At 39.9% G+C, this 17,109-nt stretch overlaps 1 protein-coding gene across 1 annotated transcript in view; it reads right to left on the bottom strand.

The window, feature by feature from the left end:
- plxnb1b (plexin b1b) overlaps window positions 1–14,877 on the bottom strand; it is a 90,198-nt gene extending 75,321 nt beyond the window's left edge. The window contains exon 1 of the mRNA XM_088423224.1: window positions 14,545–14,877. The gene's annotated coding sequence lies outside the window, so the exon portion shown is untranslated. The remainder of the gene's footprint in view (window positions 1–14,544) is intronic.
- Window positions 14,878–17,109: the final 2,232 nt, after the last annotated feature.

Here is a 17,109-nt window from a genome sequence, read left to right as displayed (position 1 = left end):
ATTACATTTGTACAATGGAACACCGGATTACAGTGTCCCGAGCTTATGTTTTTTTTCATGTTGCGATGTGGAATACTGAGATTTTTCTTCCACTCTTTAAGGTATTTACCGGCTTTGCAACAAAATCAACTGTCATGACCCTAGGAGCTTGGCTGTATTTGTGTTTTGCCTCCATCTGCTGGCATTTTAAGGTAATTACACTTATTTACAATTTTCGTCAAACTGCTTCCATGCAACACGTCACTACAATGCTGGTCTGCTATTGGTTGGTGTCTCCTCACGAAGATGCTGGTCTGATTTTGTTCGGCCTCACTCGTTTCAAAATGGCAGAAAGATAAAGCTTTGTTGGACTGTGAGTGGTTACAAAACCGGATTTATAATGCATTTTACTGCTTAATTGAAGTTCAAAGTTCAAAGTTCAAAAGTTGAATGGGTTAGCCATGGTTTCCAAGATTGCTAGTGATGTTACAGAGAGAAGTAAGAACATGATTCATATGGAAACGAAGTTGGAGATAATCAAGAAATACTAAGCTAGCCTAGCCTAGGCTACCCTTACTAGAGAAAATTAGTGCAAATTAGTGCATAATAATCACAATACAGTGGGCCCCCATGTTACGAAATTAATCCGCTCCGCGGTTGGGGTCGTAAGGCGAATTCGCTGTATGACGGGCAATCCAAACCGGTGTAAAGTCGTGGGAAGTGTGAATCAAACGAGAAAAGATTAAACGTGGAAGACCTCAATAAACATCAGTAAAAAAAAAATAATGAATTATAAAAATGCATCACAAACTGTGATAAAAACGGTACACAATACGGATTGTGATGACGTATTACATTGCAGTCGTTTTGGCATGAGTCTGAACTGTGAAGCGGACGTGCTAACCACTCTACCTCCGAGCCGCCTCAAAAAAACCAATATTGGTTTTTATCAGTCTACATCCAAAAGTTCTGATATTAACACTCCACACAAGCACTTCATTTCAGACACTGCTCCGGTTCTTCCACCTGGCAGCATCTGGCTCAAGCATGCAGAAATCACATGATCAAAAAAACGTGCGTGTGGAGGCGCTAATGAATTAAGGAGTAGATGTCGGCTGTATGGCTACTGTTACTGACTATTGTTCTTTGTTTGAATAGTAGAGGTGCAGCAGATTATCTTTGATCCGTGAGCCGTACGGATCAAGTACCTCGGTTTGGGCCGCACATGGTTCGTGGATTGGAGCATTGGAGCGTCCACATGAATGCTGCATGTTCAATTTAAACATTCGGTTAAGCACGGTGTCTAAATCAAAGCCCAGGGGCTAGGTCCAGCCCACCGCATCATGTAAAGTGGCCGACGAAATGTTGATTTGACTTCACATTTCTGGCTAAAATATCGAACTTGCAAGTGGCCTTCAAAAATCACAAATTATAATATGCGATGATATGCATGGATTCTCTCATTTCTGCCTTTTCTGCCTTGTCAATGGCAGTTATTGAGTTAAGTACCATCTATCCAACCATTTTCTTTAGCCGCTTATCCTTTCTACCACCTCTATCTTAGTCGTCCCTTTTATTGCCTCCTACATCATTTCAAAGGGCATCATGTCGTAAGGCTCTATTAATTGCATGCCTAAAGCTTGGTTGCGTCACATTCTACAATACTATGCTGCACTTGTGCACTACTCGCAGCATTCAGCCAAGGTCCTGAACTTCTAAGATGCCTTAACATTCACACTGTGCGTTACATAGCAACCGCTTTCTCCCAGCACAGAGATACACTTTTCACCCATGTGCTTAACGAAACTACACATGCTTGGGCTCACACCAAATGATTTTCACAGTCTTAGACTAAAGACTGGAAGTCTTGAGGAAGTTTCAAGAGTCTTACTGACATCTTAGAGCGCTCCCATCATCTTGATCATTCAGTGTTCAAAGTTTTTGGTCAATCTTTGTCGAGTCTTGGTCTTAAGACAATATCAAACATGTTGGATATAAGCTTGAAGCTTTCAGTTTATGTGGTGACGTGACATGGTCAACAACCAATTATTGAGCTCTAAACCGTATTTTGTAAACTTTGCCATTATGAGAGTGGCATGAACAAAGGGGAAACACCGGCAAGAATGCGAACGCTTTGCTAAAATGGAGAGTCAAAAAAGTGGAATGGACAACAGCCAACCTTTCTACTGTTATCATGACAGAGTCAAGATTGATCTTGGTCCAAAATGGACTCTTTTGGTGCATTGTTAAAGTGACTGCAGAGCCAATGACCCAGTTTCAGCTTAGTGGTTAGCACTTGCTTTCAAGCCAGTGAGTGTAGTGCAGGGGTCACCGACCTTTTTGAAACTGAGAGCTACTTCTTTGGTACTGAAAAAATCGGGTTAAGGTTGCCAGTTTATGAGAAGACACCGGTCATATTAATGATTCTTCACAATAATTAAGGAACAGCTGTTGTAAATATGTAAATCAAATGTAATGTGTAATGTAACTGCAATACATGCATAATTATTTGTAAAAATTCATTAAAAAAAAAAAAATCACCAATGTTCTATCTCTTGTTAACTATGTGCAGAACAGGCCTGCATGCTACTTATGTGATCTTTGGGGGCTACCTGGTGCCCGCAAGCACCACATTGGTGACCCCTGGTGTAATGGGTGGTGTTGGGGTACAAACCCCAAGAATGACGTCAAGAATGACGATGATAATAATATTGTTTGAAATTACTTAATTAAAAATGTGTATATGTTTATACATTTTATTACAGTTTATACATTTTATTTAGTCCATTTCATTCACTCTTCTTAAATTAAGTTCTTCTCTGCAGAAAGTTCAATATACATTCGGGAAGCTGTAGCCAAACGCTTCTACTTGTCCATTTTGTTAGTTTCAATCAAGAGAACGATGATGAGGGGAAATCACTGAAGGGATGCCAGATGAATCTCATTGTAGTCTATATTTAGTGAGCATGTGAAATTCAAAAGAAACATTCTTAGAAATGAGCTAATGTGAGATTGTTGTCTTCGAAGAGTATTTCCCAAATCTCTTCAAACTCTCCAACTGTTCACATAGCTTAGCAACAAGCTGTCATATGAAAGTCATCATACATTGCTGGTTTTCATGTGTCAGTGAGCTAAAGAGTCACATTCTTTGAAAAACAAAGCCCCTTCCTGCAAGTGTCATCACAGCAGATGCTTCACCTATTCTCACCTATTGAGTTAAAAGTCAATCAGAGCATGTGGTCAATACAGAGTTCCCTCATTTTCATGGTTAATGATGACAAAAAATCCCCATGAATGTTACGATGCAATGTTATGCATCAGTGATTTCTGTCATGTATGCATACCAGCATACCGGTTTTGTGCATCCCTGCTTGTACCGTAACTGTACAATTATCCCTTTCCATTTCCATCCCTTAGTCGGGGAACACTGACAGCCAAATTGGTCAATGTTGCGCTGGGAGCCAATCACATGTCTTGTAAGAGTCCCCGTGGCACGTGTGTTTACAGTCTATTTGTCTGTTTGGCATGCAGGAAACCTTCACAGCACGTCTTTGTGCAATACTTGTTCTATTTTTTTTTTTATGAACAAAAGTGAAGCACTGAGCGCATATAAGATGAAGTGTGAAGTGGTGAGTGAAAACTGCATGTTATTGTTTCAAAATATGAACATTCAAAATACTATTATCAGAAACAAAAGGCAAAAATCAGGCATGTGGACTTGTTACTGTTATGTAGGATGCAACTTCAAACCAACCAACCACATGCCACCTTTCAAGTTTAGTGCGCATCAACATCTAACGCAGGGGTAGGGAACTCCTGTTAATCAAGAGCCATATCCATCTCCCTGACCTTTCACACCTGGTTCAAATAATCAGCTCATCAGCAAGCCCTGTGGAAGCCTGATAACGATCCTGATCATTTCAATTAGGTGTGTTGAATGTGAGACACATCAAAAACAGGCTGGATATGGCTCTCGAGGAAACGAACTTCCCCACCCCTGACTAACGCCTGCACAGGCAGTCTTCGCCTGGCCAGTCCATTCAATAGAATATGGGAGTGAGTGAATTTTTTTTTAAGTGATAAAATACAACATATTGCATGAAGAGCCTCAGAAAACAATCCATGCTGGCACAGCTCACATCAAGAGAAGTCTACATAATACAATACATTGCTCTATTTACACAGGGTTGACTAGTCAAATACAGTATTATTTTTTTGTGACGGTTTAGTTCAAGTCAAGTTCAGAAGCATTATAAGACTCAGGCTATATAACGCACCTAGACCAGGAGTCAGGAATGCATGGCACATGGGCCAGATGTTGCTCTTTTGTTGACATAATCTGGCTCGCAGATTAATTTTAGCTAACATTTTATAACACGATAAATAATTAATCATACTGATGAAATTTAACAGTAAATCTTTGCAGAAATTGAGACAAATAAATAACATTTAAAATATAAAACATTCTATGAATTACATTCAATAAATTCATCTATCATTTTTCAGCTGTTATGCAATATTCAATGCTAGCTGTCCTTCCGAGTAAAAACTGTCATACACCAAAATTGTATTTCCATTAGATAAAAGTTGTCAAAGAAAATGTCCTCCTTTGAAGATGAACCTGTAGCTAATTCTTCATAGTACGAAGGAAATGGCGAAAAGAAAGAATGATGCCGTGTATCGTACATTTCAGCAAGTATGGACAGAGGGATTCACCTTTTTGGTAAGAGCAGGTAGAACATTGTGTATAATATGCAGCAATAAAATTGCATCGCGGTTCGATATGAAGTGCCATTTCAGCACACACCATAAAATATGCTTCTAGTGGCATCAGGTAAACGGCATGTCCAGAGGTACTGTGCAGAGCGCAAGTGAGTCAGCAGCAACTCTGTGTATTTACCCGGCAAGGTGACAGGAATTCAGATGGCTTTGCTGGTTCTTTAGCAAGAGTGAAGAACAGAAAGCCATTCACAGATGGAGAGTATGCAAAAACATTAATGCTTGATATGGCCAGTGAACTTTTGAACAATGACTTTCTAGTTAAAGATAAAATAATCAAATGAATGTAAGAAATGCCACTATCAGCAAGAACACGTCTGTACAACCATGATGGTAACCCTAGTAGAGTTAACACAATTGAAGGACATCCATGCTGCAACATACTTTTCCCTCGCTTGGATCAGTGAACAAATGTAGGTCATTTATCCCAGTTCAGTGTGAATGCAGCTTATGTTGCCGGTGAGACAATGCAGTGAGGAAGGTCCTGCTGGATTGCTCTTGAAAGTTACAACAAGCGGGAAGTATTTACCGTAATTCCCTAAATATAGGATCGTTTATTTTCTCCAAAATGAAGGACAAACGTATGGGTGTATACTATAAATAGTAACTTAAAGATTAAAATTGATTTATTCAAGGACATTTGTGAAAGATTGCAACTATCGGTCACATGAGCAAAGTTTTGACATAGTGATGCACATTTTTGTATAAGACATTTTCTTACTTACAGTAATTATGGTAATGAGACGAGCTAAAGGGCAGAAGTCAGTTGGCTGTCAGCCGCCAGTGCGCAAATTACAGCTAGGAGCAACTCACGTTAGCTATGGTTATTATGTCATTATTTTCAATCAAATAAGCGACCAGATAGAACCAACGGCTGAGTCTATCCTTGCTTACATAGGATGACTAGAATAGCTGTCAAGAAAAATGTGATTCTTTTAGCTGAGCAGGCTGCAAACCACGAGGCTGCACCAAGGTTTGGGCGAACGACCCTCGCACGTCAACCTAGAGTGGAGCCTGTAGCCGACCTGGCAGGATAATGAGGATGTACGATCAGCATTCACATTTTAGTTTTCAAGACTTTCATAGAGATTGCTTAAGAAAGATTCTGACAATTAATACATTTGTTTCCATGCGTACTGCATACTTTGCAAGTTCTCTAACCGAAGCACTTGGTTGCTTACCTTGCCATTCTTAATACAATCAGCTGAAGACATCATCACTTTTACAATATACTCTCCGTTTTAGTAATATTCCTGTGTCCAAACAAGGATGGAGTCTGATATTGGTTCAGTCTGCTTTCTTCTTTTATTGAAAAAAATGCCATTACAACCTTAGCGAATACAACTTACTTCAACAGGCACTAGCTGCAAACAGCTGTAATTATTGTAAGTCAGAATAAGGCAGATATAAAAATACACATCAGTGTGTCAAAACTCAGTTTATGTGGCTTTTAGATCACTCTTTCTTGAATGGTGTTGAAAAAAAATCAAATTGTTAAGCTACTGTTTAGAGGACACAATCATACTTATGGCCTTCATTTTTTGGGAAAAAATGTGTCTTACATTAGTGGAATTGCGGTATGGATTTGTAGTCACAGGTCATTAGCTTGCAATTTATAGAATTATCCAAAATGTTACATTTTGGAACAACTTTAGATCACTTCTCAGGTCAAGCATTATCAACAGCGGATCGATAGCAATGCAAATGTCAAAGTTATTAATAAATTATTTTATGAGACTGGACTGATAGGATTATGGCTGAAACTTGCAAGCTAATGACCTGTGATTCCAAATCAATATTTGAAAAACATAAATGTAAAATAAATTATAAATTGGACGGTTATGATATTACCAAGCGATTAACACAGCTGCATAAGCACAATAAATACATAAGTAAATATAAAAAAAATCTTTATTCATAATGAACTAGTTCAAATCCACCTGGCTCCGGCCTTCCTGTGTGGAGTTTGCATGTTCTTCCCGAGCCCGTGTGGGTTCTCCCCATGCACTCCAGCTTCCTCCCACACTCCAAAAACATGCATGGCAGGTGAATTGGACATACTAAATTGTACTTAGGTGTGATCGGGTGCGTGACTGGTTGTTCGTCTCTGTGTGCCCTGCAATTGGCTGGCAACCAGTTCAGGGTGACCCTGCCTACTGCCCGAAGGCAGCTGAGGTAGGCGCCAGCAAGCCTGCGACCCCTGTGGTGATAAGCGGCTCTAGAAAATGGATGGATGGATAATGAACTAATCTTTATTTCTGAATAGGATTCTACTTTAGCATTTGTGTCTGGGTCACAGCATTTTTCAAATGGAAGGATGGGTCCTGTTTGTTTCTGCCAGGAGAGGTCCCTAGCTGTTACAGAAGGTTAGAAAATAAAGCCATTTTCCAAGCAACTGGCCCTAAATAGCCACAAATGGCCCACAAAAGCTTCATTTGACTATCACTAAAAATGTACATACATTATCCTTAACATTGAAGCGTGATAAGCTATTGAAAGCTCCTCATTCCTTGCCGTTACATTCCACCACACTCTCTTTGGCGTGCACAGTGGATGACTCACAGATCAACTTACTTTCCTTGGTTGCTAGGTGTGATGTCATCTCAATTTGCAATTTGTAACTCAAACTCGGCGAACAGGAGATTTGTACCCATGAGCAGTCAATCTACACACAAGAGATTTGTGCACAGAAATGAGAGTTATATCCACAGACGGCAATCCACAAATATGAAGTTGTATCTAGTGAAGACGTGTAGTCGTGCCACTCAAAAGACCACACTCGCAGGTTTTGGAGTTGTAGTCACAGAAACTTAAAAAAACAATTAAGAGCTGTACTCACACCAAAACAATACACCCACAATTTGGAGTCATCCTCACAAGCTATTACTTTTACGGATACGAATGGTTAAACATGTATACGTCTTTTTGACATCTTACTCTATAAGACATACACATCTGGTGTCAAAATTAAAGTTTTTGAGATACAAATTGCTAACCCAAAGAGGTGAGATGGTGGAGTGAGGAAGATGTCACAGTCCAATATGGCCGCCACACTGATTTGGGCAGGGAGGTGAGAAGGTGTGGTGAGCCAGATGTCCCTGTTCAAGATGGTTGCCACAATGAGGGTGCGTGGGAGAATGAAACTAAGGTGTACTTAATAAACCCAGAGGTGGAGTGAGGATGCACCTGATCAATAGCTCAAGGGTTAGCCATGAGAGCGAGAATCTGGGGTGCACCAAATAAATTGAGTAAGATGTCTGTGGGGTGGGGTTGGTGGGTGCAGTTTATCTCCAAAAATTGCATCATTAATGATATTGCCCATCAGTATGAAACTTAACAGAAAAAAAGCATACAAAAAATGTGCAAAGGATTCACTATAACGCAATTTAGCAAGTCATTTCTTCATGTTTCCACTCATTTGCTCTGTATTTTAAAAGAACAATGCAATAAAAACACACCTCAAACAAATTGCTCCAATGGTTAAAAATACCAATCCAAGAGAAGACCCATTAGAATGATTTGGGAAACGCCAGCATGTCATTTTTTTCAAATCAGATGAAAACTGACCAAACCACAGCAAGTTTAAAACGTAGGCTAAGTTTGAGAAAATGTGATGATGCATCATTAGCATAAATACGTTGAGCCTTTCAGCCCTATCTTGCAAGCAAACACATAATAAAATAATAAATACGAATCAAAATCATTTAAAAATGCTAACGAGTAATTTTTGAACAAATCATCTTATGTTCTTTAATTTCATTGACTTTTTAATGTTTGTGAATTACACTGCATTACTCTAAGGGCTTTTGGAACCATTATATCACTTTTATTGTTTTTTTTTCTTTTTTTTTAATGTCAAAAGATCAAATTATAACACAATGCAGCAGTTAAAGCATGCAACAGAACACCAATGAATGGACCAAATTACTGTTGTTTTTGTTTAGGGAAAAATAATTAAATGACAAACACACTGCTGCATTTGAAGAGCATCCATCCAGCCAGCCAGCCATTTTCTATAGATCTTTATCACCACAACCATCCACGCACTCAATCACACCTAAGGACAATTCAGCATTTCCAATACATCGGCCATGCATGTTTTTGGAGTATGGGAGGAATCCACGCGGGCTCAGGGAGAACATGCAAACTCCATACAGGAACGCCAGAGCAATTACCATGTACAGATCACAATGTTCCCTGGCGCAGCCACATCTCCCTTAACTTAGGGCTCCTGTGCATGTAGAGTAAACTGGGTCCTCGCAGAGAAGTGTGAAAAAATATGACAAGACCAAACTATGTCAGTAAAAGGATGAATCTGTGAATTTAAACAGTCAGTTTCTCCCCCAGGAAAGCCTTCACCTCTCAACATAAGCGACCCCCCTCATCTCCAAATCATTCTCTCCGGTTGGCTGCACCATTCACCCTACCACAGGAACATAACAAAAGGACCATGCCCCCATCTGAGAATACAAGGTGGGGGACAGAAGAACTGCAGAACACCACGTTAACACAAGGTTGTCAAACTCATTTCAGCTCAGGTCCGCATGGAGAAAAATCTATTCAGAGCAGGCCATACAGGTAGAATCATACTATACTTAAAAATAGTTTTGTCAATTATATGTAGGTTCTAATTCCTCACGAATAGCTGGGGCCAACTGTAAATATATTGTATTAAATTTAAAAATGATGTAGAAATAATTACCAATTAAACGCAAATATCCAGAGGAATGAAAACGATAAGATGTAATTGGTAAAATGGAGAAAATAAAATCTGTGGTCGTGGAAGTTCTTTAAGACGAGTTCAGAGAAGTGCGAAGAGTTGAACAAAATAAAATGGTGCTATGGTGTCTCATTTTGGACACTGAGTAGCACCCACATGACAGAAGAAGTTGGAAACTCACAAAGAAGTCGTTATGTCACGTCATATACCAAAGTGTTGTTTGCTAACTGCTGAGCTGTAAATAAAGTAAATTTAAAAAGACAAACCAAAGCCGAATGTCTGGTAATGGCCGAGATGTTGAAACCCCTCCCCGCCCAATGTAAATCTCTTTGGGGCGTTCGAAGGATTTTAGCTGTGCTGTGCAGTAGCACGCCAAAGCTAGATGCTAATGCAAACACGTAGTAATGTGTTCCACATTCTGTCACTGAAGTAAGCTATTTCGCCCAAGCGTGGCAACTGGTCACTTCCGCTTGTAAATTGCAGTCCTGATCTAGGCATTGCTTGCAAAAGCAGGATTTTTGTGCATTGTCATGTTCGTTGTTATCCAATCACAAGGAAGACTGCGGAGGACTGAGAGAGTCAGTTAGTTGTTAGCACAAGAGTGTGGGTTGCTCGAGACAACACACTTGTTTACTGTTTTTCCTTTTTTTTCTTTCAATGAAAGAAGCGACCTAACAGAACCACAGACTCAGTGAATCCTTTACCACAAGCAAGGGCATTACATTATTATGAACAGTAGACTAATGGGTTTGGTCCTATTCATTAATTTAATGCTTCACAAAATAATCTTGATAGCTGGATTAAACCATACTCTGACACCCTTGTGTTAACATGTAACTAATAGACAAAAAAAAGTAATCTGAAAACTATTTTTAAACAAACATCTACATAGGTGATCATGTAATACATTGAGTATACAAGTGCAGATACAATTGTCCTGTCGCATTCATTAAACATTTGATCAAAAGGTCAGCGAAAAGTATGTGAAACTGTATAGTTAGACATGTCAACATTGGAATGATGATATTGTAATGGTAGCATGGGGGACACAAAACCTCCTTTATAAAAACCAGTTCCAGGCAGTAATGTTTTGCCATTATTCCAACTCGCTGGTCTATATAAAACCAACTAATGGGGGAGGGCATTGTTGTACCACCATTAAGCTGGCGGGGGAAGTACAACAAGCACATAAGGACCCATGCATGTGTGTTATGTGTCACGCTAAAGTTGTGTAGTGACATGCCAACTGCAACAATTTCTCTCTCTCTCTCTTTCTCTCCCTCTCCCTTTCTCTCTCTCTATATATAAAATATATCAGTAAGCGTAAGCCTTCTGCGATGTCAAACTCTCGAATAAATACCCCTCATGCTCACAGGTACACATTACTGGGCTACATAGCCTATTTTTCTGAGCTTTTAAACGTCAATGAACCCGCATCAGACATTAAAACTTGTCATTATACGTGATGCTGTCAAAACTTTAAAAAATTAATAATTTAAAATAGACGAAAATTGACGAAATTTTATAAAGTCCAAATTACAAATTGCTGTTTAATATAAGAACATCATTTTATTTCTTTACTATTAATTGAATATGAACGAAACTAAATAACACAAACATATTAAAAATGAAACAATAAATAAAGAAAAAGCTTGCAATCACCAAAATAAAACGGTGGTCACAATCGTCAGTCTTATCGATCAGTCTTATCAAAATCTTCCGATTTTTCATGACCTCTTCATGTTCTCTTTCTCTTCACACTGAGATGTACAGTGTATCCACTCAGGTGTTCCCAAAAGTTTTTTTTACAAGCACCATAGTGCATTGAGGAGCTCTCTTTACCCTCGAACTGAGATGTACAATACTGTATATCCACTTGGGTGTCCCAAGAAGTTTTTAAAAGCACTGTAGCGTGTGTGTCCAGCCCTGCTTTCATGTCTTGTTGCTGCCTTGGTTAAACAATTGAAGTTTGCAAATCCAGTGTAGCTCCAAACACTAAATTGATCCTTTGCAAACAAAAGGCATTCCAAGCAGAACTGTTTGTCAGGGTTAGCACCCCTGGTAGCCGAGCCAGAAAAACGGCAGTCTAGCTCAGGCCCCTGGTAGCAGAGTCAGAAAAACGTCAGTCTAGCTCATGTCCCTGGTAGCCCAGTCAGAAAAATGGCCAAGTCGGGACAGGTTACATTGGGCTGATACCAGGTGTTATTTTAAGGCATATGGCAACCAATACCACTGCACTGTTGAGTCTGTGTGTGTGTGTGTGTGTGTGTGTGGGGGGGGGGGGGGGGGGGGGGTTATTGGTGGTATCGGTACCAGTGATTACTCAAGTCACATACTCGAACTGTTATTGGTCTGAAAATCAAGTGTTATCCAACATCCCTTTGTCAAACTTAAGCTTGCGAACTTAAAAGCAGAAATTGAGGTTAGAACTTCTAGTAAGATTTGAATACTCATGCCCCACTTCCCTCAGCTAAACTAAAGTCATAAAGCACTTTAAAAACAGCCAAGGGTGCAAACAAAGTGGAGGAAAAACAATAAATTCACACAGAACTCAAACCAAGCTGTGGGCGGAGGCAAGTCCAATATGACTATGTCTAGTAGAAACTTTTCTGTTCAGGTTCCTTCCCTGTCAGAAAGGTGACATTCGATGTCCCTCGAGCCAGCTTCTGCAGCCAGGGATCAGAGCGCAAACTAGCTCACAATGACCCCCGACCCTTTTGGTTCCTCCTACTAGTGGTGAACCTATGGGAAGGGGGGCCATGTAACCTCTTGGGAACTTGCCCGGCCGTGCTCCAAGGCCCCACGGCCTCCAGGCGTTCACCAATGAACCCCATCTCCAGGCGGCCCCAAAGCCTCCACGCGTTCACCAATGAGCCTCATCTCCAGGCCTGGCGCCAGAGGGTGGCCTTGCTGACTCACGTCCGGGCAAGGGAAACTGTTACCCAATTATTTCATTCATCACAGAGATCTGTGAGCAGTGCTTTGTCTGGTCCCTACATAAATTGGGACATGCAAACCCTCCACTAAGGTGACTGCTCAACGAGGGGGGCATAAAAATTGTAATTAATAAAACACTGACTGTGCATGCCACCCATGGCTAGCCCCAACTGGGGTTTTGTGAAACCCTGACCACTCCACAGAAAAATTTCTGGCATTGCTCTGCAATATCCATAAATATAACTTTGATGGGAAACATTGGGGCTTGGTCTCGCAGTGGTTAGCACGCCCGCCTCACAGTTCTGGGTCCTGAGTTCAAATCCACCTTGCTCTGGCCTTCCTGTGTGGAGTTTGCATGTTCCCCCAGAGCCCACGTGGGTTCTCTCTGGACACTCTGGCTTCCTCCCACACTCCAAAAACATGCATGGCAGGTGTATTGGCTATACTAAACTGTTCTTAGGTGTGATAGGGTGTGTGAATGGTTGTTCGTCTCTGTGTGCCCTGCAATTGGCTGGCAACCAATTCAGGGTGTCGCCCGCCTTTCGACCGAAGTCAGATGGAATCAGCACCAGCAAGCCTGTGAGCCTTGTAAAGATAAGCAGCTATCGAAAATGGATGGATGGGAAAGACTGCAGTGCATTACATTTCAGCATGCCTTCTGGACAAGAAAATATAGTTTCCTACAATGAGAAATACATTTTGCACCAAATTTTTGCCCACCAAAATTTTTAGCCCATAAATGGCAACAACAACAAAAAAAAAACTATTTCTGTTTTCAACATCAAGACAAGTAAAACAAAAACAAAAAAAGATGTTGTGATGAAGCAATTACAGCTGCCAACAAGTGTTTGTCTGAAATTCACATAGGCACACAGGAGAAGCAAAGGGGTGTCGTTTGGTAGGCAACGACTGAAAGATAATTCATTTGGTCAACAAAAGAGGACTGCCCAGCTTCCACTTCTTTCCTGACCTACCAAATAAGACAAACATCATCCTGTCACATGCCAGCGGCGTGTTGCAAAGACTTGAAAACTAACACACCAAATAATACATGAACGATAACGCTAGCCTTAGTAGGCTTTTTTCTTGTGGGTGGCCTTCGTAACTGTGTTAGCAGAGTCACTAGTTTGAGTACTTGTGATTCCATTTTTATAACAACTGACTGAATGTAAATTCGCCAAAGCGTTTGGGGGGGGGGACACATTAAATCTTATTTGGGGCCACCGAATTCCTATAGGAAGGGCCCTCCATGCAGTAATGGTTTATCATATGCATCAACCAAATCTATTGTTTTTACACAACTTAGGCAAAAACAAGTTGTAAGGGGTGGCCAGATGGGGACACAAATTAAAGCTTTCCAACTGGAACACCAAATGATCACCACTGATGGGATATTCCATCTAATTTCCTGGTTTATCCTCAGCCACCAATTCCATTAGGAAGGCCATGGGTACAGATGGCTGAGGTTTTAAGGATCACACCCACCACCACTGTGAATTTGAGACAATTGAAAAAGGTTACACATAAACATATTGTAAATCAAATACAGGACCTGACGCTTTCACACCAATGGCCTCACACAAATTACCTGCCAATGACCACTGACTTTTTTTCCTGATTTATTTGTTGCTGTTTTTTTGTTTGATTGTTTAATTTGGACGTGTTGTCATGCACGTGTAAATGTGGTTTCGAAAAACAAAGAGAGCAAAGTACGGGTTTAAAATAACGATTCTGTAAATGGTGTCATTCCGTTAGCATTCAGATTGTTAAACACGACGTATTTCAATTTTAACGCGATTTAAATAGGCAAACTGTCTCGAGGCGATACCGCCTGTGGCCTCGGGGAGTAAACTTAACAGACTCCAAAAGTGCTGGTTAATATTTAGCTACCGCTGGTTTTTGGAGTTATACTTGTACTCGACAGATTTTTACTGCGTTTGAGCGTTTCGCAAACATCTCGATGTTATAAAGTTGATACCATCGATCCGATAAACGTTTCATAAAGCGATTTTTAAAAAAAAACTTGCGGCACAACAATACACACGTACGGTTATATTATTGAGCACTATTTGCATCTGGGAATTCGACTGAGAGCGAGGGACAAACTTCTAAAGTTCACTGCCACTCACCTTTCCGTGTGCAAATATGTCCTCCACCTCACCAAAACGCTGCGTTACTACTCCTCGTTGTGGTGAAGTGAAATAGAATATGATATCCAACCGATGCGAAGCCGGTGCGAGTAGCAGGGTCAGTCACCGTTATCCATCTAAGTTATGAGTTCTGAAATTCCACTGTCGACCAGTTTGGACTTGTAGATTTTTCCTCAACCATCCAACTGTCACTAGTGAAGTTTACGCGAATACTCTGTTTCCACATCTAATGAAATGGTAATGTTCAGTTCCACATCTCAATTGCGATGATGAGCTGCTCCAACATTGAGTCCGGTCGGCAGCGTGAGCCACTTCCAGCTAAAAACAGCCTCGAGCTCTTCTCCGGGTTAAAAAGAGGTTTTGTATTGGGGGTGCATTTCTTGCTGTATTCAATCCTGCGTGTTCTTTGTAAAACATTATCCTAAACTCACGTAAAATGCATTCTACGTATCGTTTCCCACTAAATATGCATAGTTTATGATCGTGCTGTAAAAGTACACAAATTGCGATAGTCCTTTCTTCCTTTGGTCTCAATGCGTGAGCAAGAAGTGTAGAACAAAAACACAAGCCGAGAACGTAAAAGCACGAATTCCAAAAGTCAGTGAATGCAGCAGATTTGCAGGGAGGGGAAAATAGAAGCTGGTGGTTTGCAGACACCTTCTGGCCGACTCGAAACATGCGACTCACGTAACGTCGTTATCATTTTTTTACGCTGCTACACCATTCATTTAATTGCGTAAAGATTGAGGCCTTTACGTATGTTATTCTTCTTTATTAGGGCCCATGCAGCCACCGCTGAGAGGTCCCTATTGTGCCAGTAGAAAATATTGTTATTATTATACATCCCATCAATATTCATCCATAACACCTAAGGACAATTTAGTATGTCCATTATTATTATTATTATTGTTATTATTGTTGTTGTTGTTGATATTGTCTGAGCAGTGACCGTTGTTTCTGTAGAAATCATAAGGCCCTGAGCAGAGCTTCTTATTGTGCCATTATCCCAATGACACAGTACCCCAGCATGGCCCTTTAAAGCTACTCGCCACACTAGTCTTTTCTTTCCTCTTGTAATTTTTACTTTTTCTTTTTTTTTTTTTTAAATTTATAACAAATAAGTCTTGTCACTTTCTGATAAAGAGGAAAATAACAAGTTTAATAATAAAATGTTTCTAGTTTTTAATTTATTGTAGAAAACTAAGAAATCACATTGACATATTTTTTTAAGTTTTTATTTTTGATTTAAAAAAATAAGTCTTGTCACTGTCTGATAAAGAGGAAAATAAAAAGTTTAATAATAAAATAAGTTTCTTTCTAGTTTTGAATTTATTGAAAATAGAAAACTAAGAAATCACATTGACATAAGTATTCGCAACCTTTGAGATGAAGCTCAAGATTGAGCTCAGGTGCATTCTTTTTCCACCGAAAATGTTTATACAGCTTAATTAGAGTCCACCTGTGGAAAATTCAGTTGATTGGACATAATTTGGAAAGGCACACACCAGTTAATATAAGGTATCAGAGTTGACCGTGCATGTCAGAGCGCAAACACAGAGCATTAAGTCAAAGGAATTGTCTGTAGACCTGTGAGACAGGATTGTCATGAGACACAAATCTGGGGAATGATAGAAAAAAAATGTTGTTTTGAAGGTCCCAATGAGCACATTCACGTTAATTATTCATAAATGGAAGGCGTTTGGAACCACCAGAACTCTTTCTGGAGCTGGTCGGCTGTTTAAACAGAGCGATCAGTTAGCAAGAGCTAGGGCGGGCAGAGAATATCCAGGGGTTTTTTTTTGTCCGGTGTTGATCACCCTCTGCATCGGTTCTCTGTTGGTTGCAGTGTACTTGCATACCACATTGTGATGCAAAGATTGTGATGCACATTATTTTTAATGTGTTGGGTAACATTGGAACTACTGCATATGACTGGATTACAATAGATTATGTACATTGAAAAAAGCAGTTCAATTTACTAAATTTCATTTCATCAAGGGGTTTACATAAGAATAAAATGATCTTGCTCCAGTAACATGTTTTAATGTAGATATACATGTATGATACTACTTAAAAATGCATCAAGCCCTAAGTGGTTGGATGAAATAAAATCACCAGGATGCAGAAACAGAACATTTTTAAGTACAAGTACGATATACTTACACTTACAAATGTATCTAAAGCATTCATCCATCCATTATTTTCACAAGAGTCGCAGGCTTTCTGGTGCCTATCCCAGCTGACTTCAGGCAGTAGGTTGGAAACACCCTGAACTGGTTGCAGCCACTTGCAGGGCACACAGAGAGGAACAACCATTCACACACTCAATCACACCAAGGGACATATTAGTATGTCCGTATCTGGAGCCAAATGGGTGTTTTTGTAGAAACACTTGGTTCTAGATTCAGACACATTTAGTAAGTAAATTATTCTCATATACTTAAAAAATAAATACCAGTTGCTAGATTATTTATTTTCATGCAACCACTTGACAAATTAAAATTCTGAGCCATAAAACAGAATGGAGAATACGTCTGAATTGTA

This window comes from Hippichthys cyanospilos, chromosome 9 (assembly GCF_059441005.1).
Source record: "Hippichthys cyanospilos isolate Australia breed blue-spotted pipefish chromosome 9, RoL_Hcya_1.0, whole genome shotgun sequence".
Lineage (NCBI taxonomy): Eukaryota > Metazoa > Chordata > Actinopteri > Syngnathiformes > Syngnathidae > Hippichthys > Hippichthys cyanospilos.
This window is presented reverse-complemented; position numbering and strand designations above follow the sequence as displayed.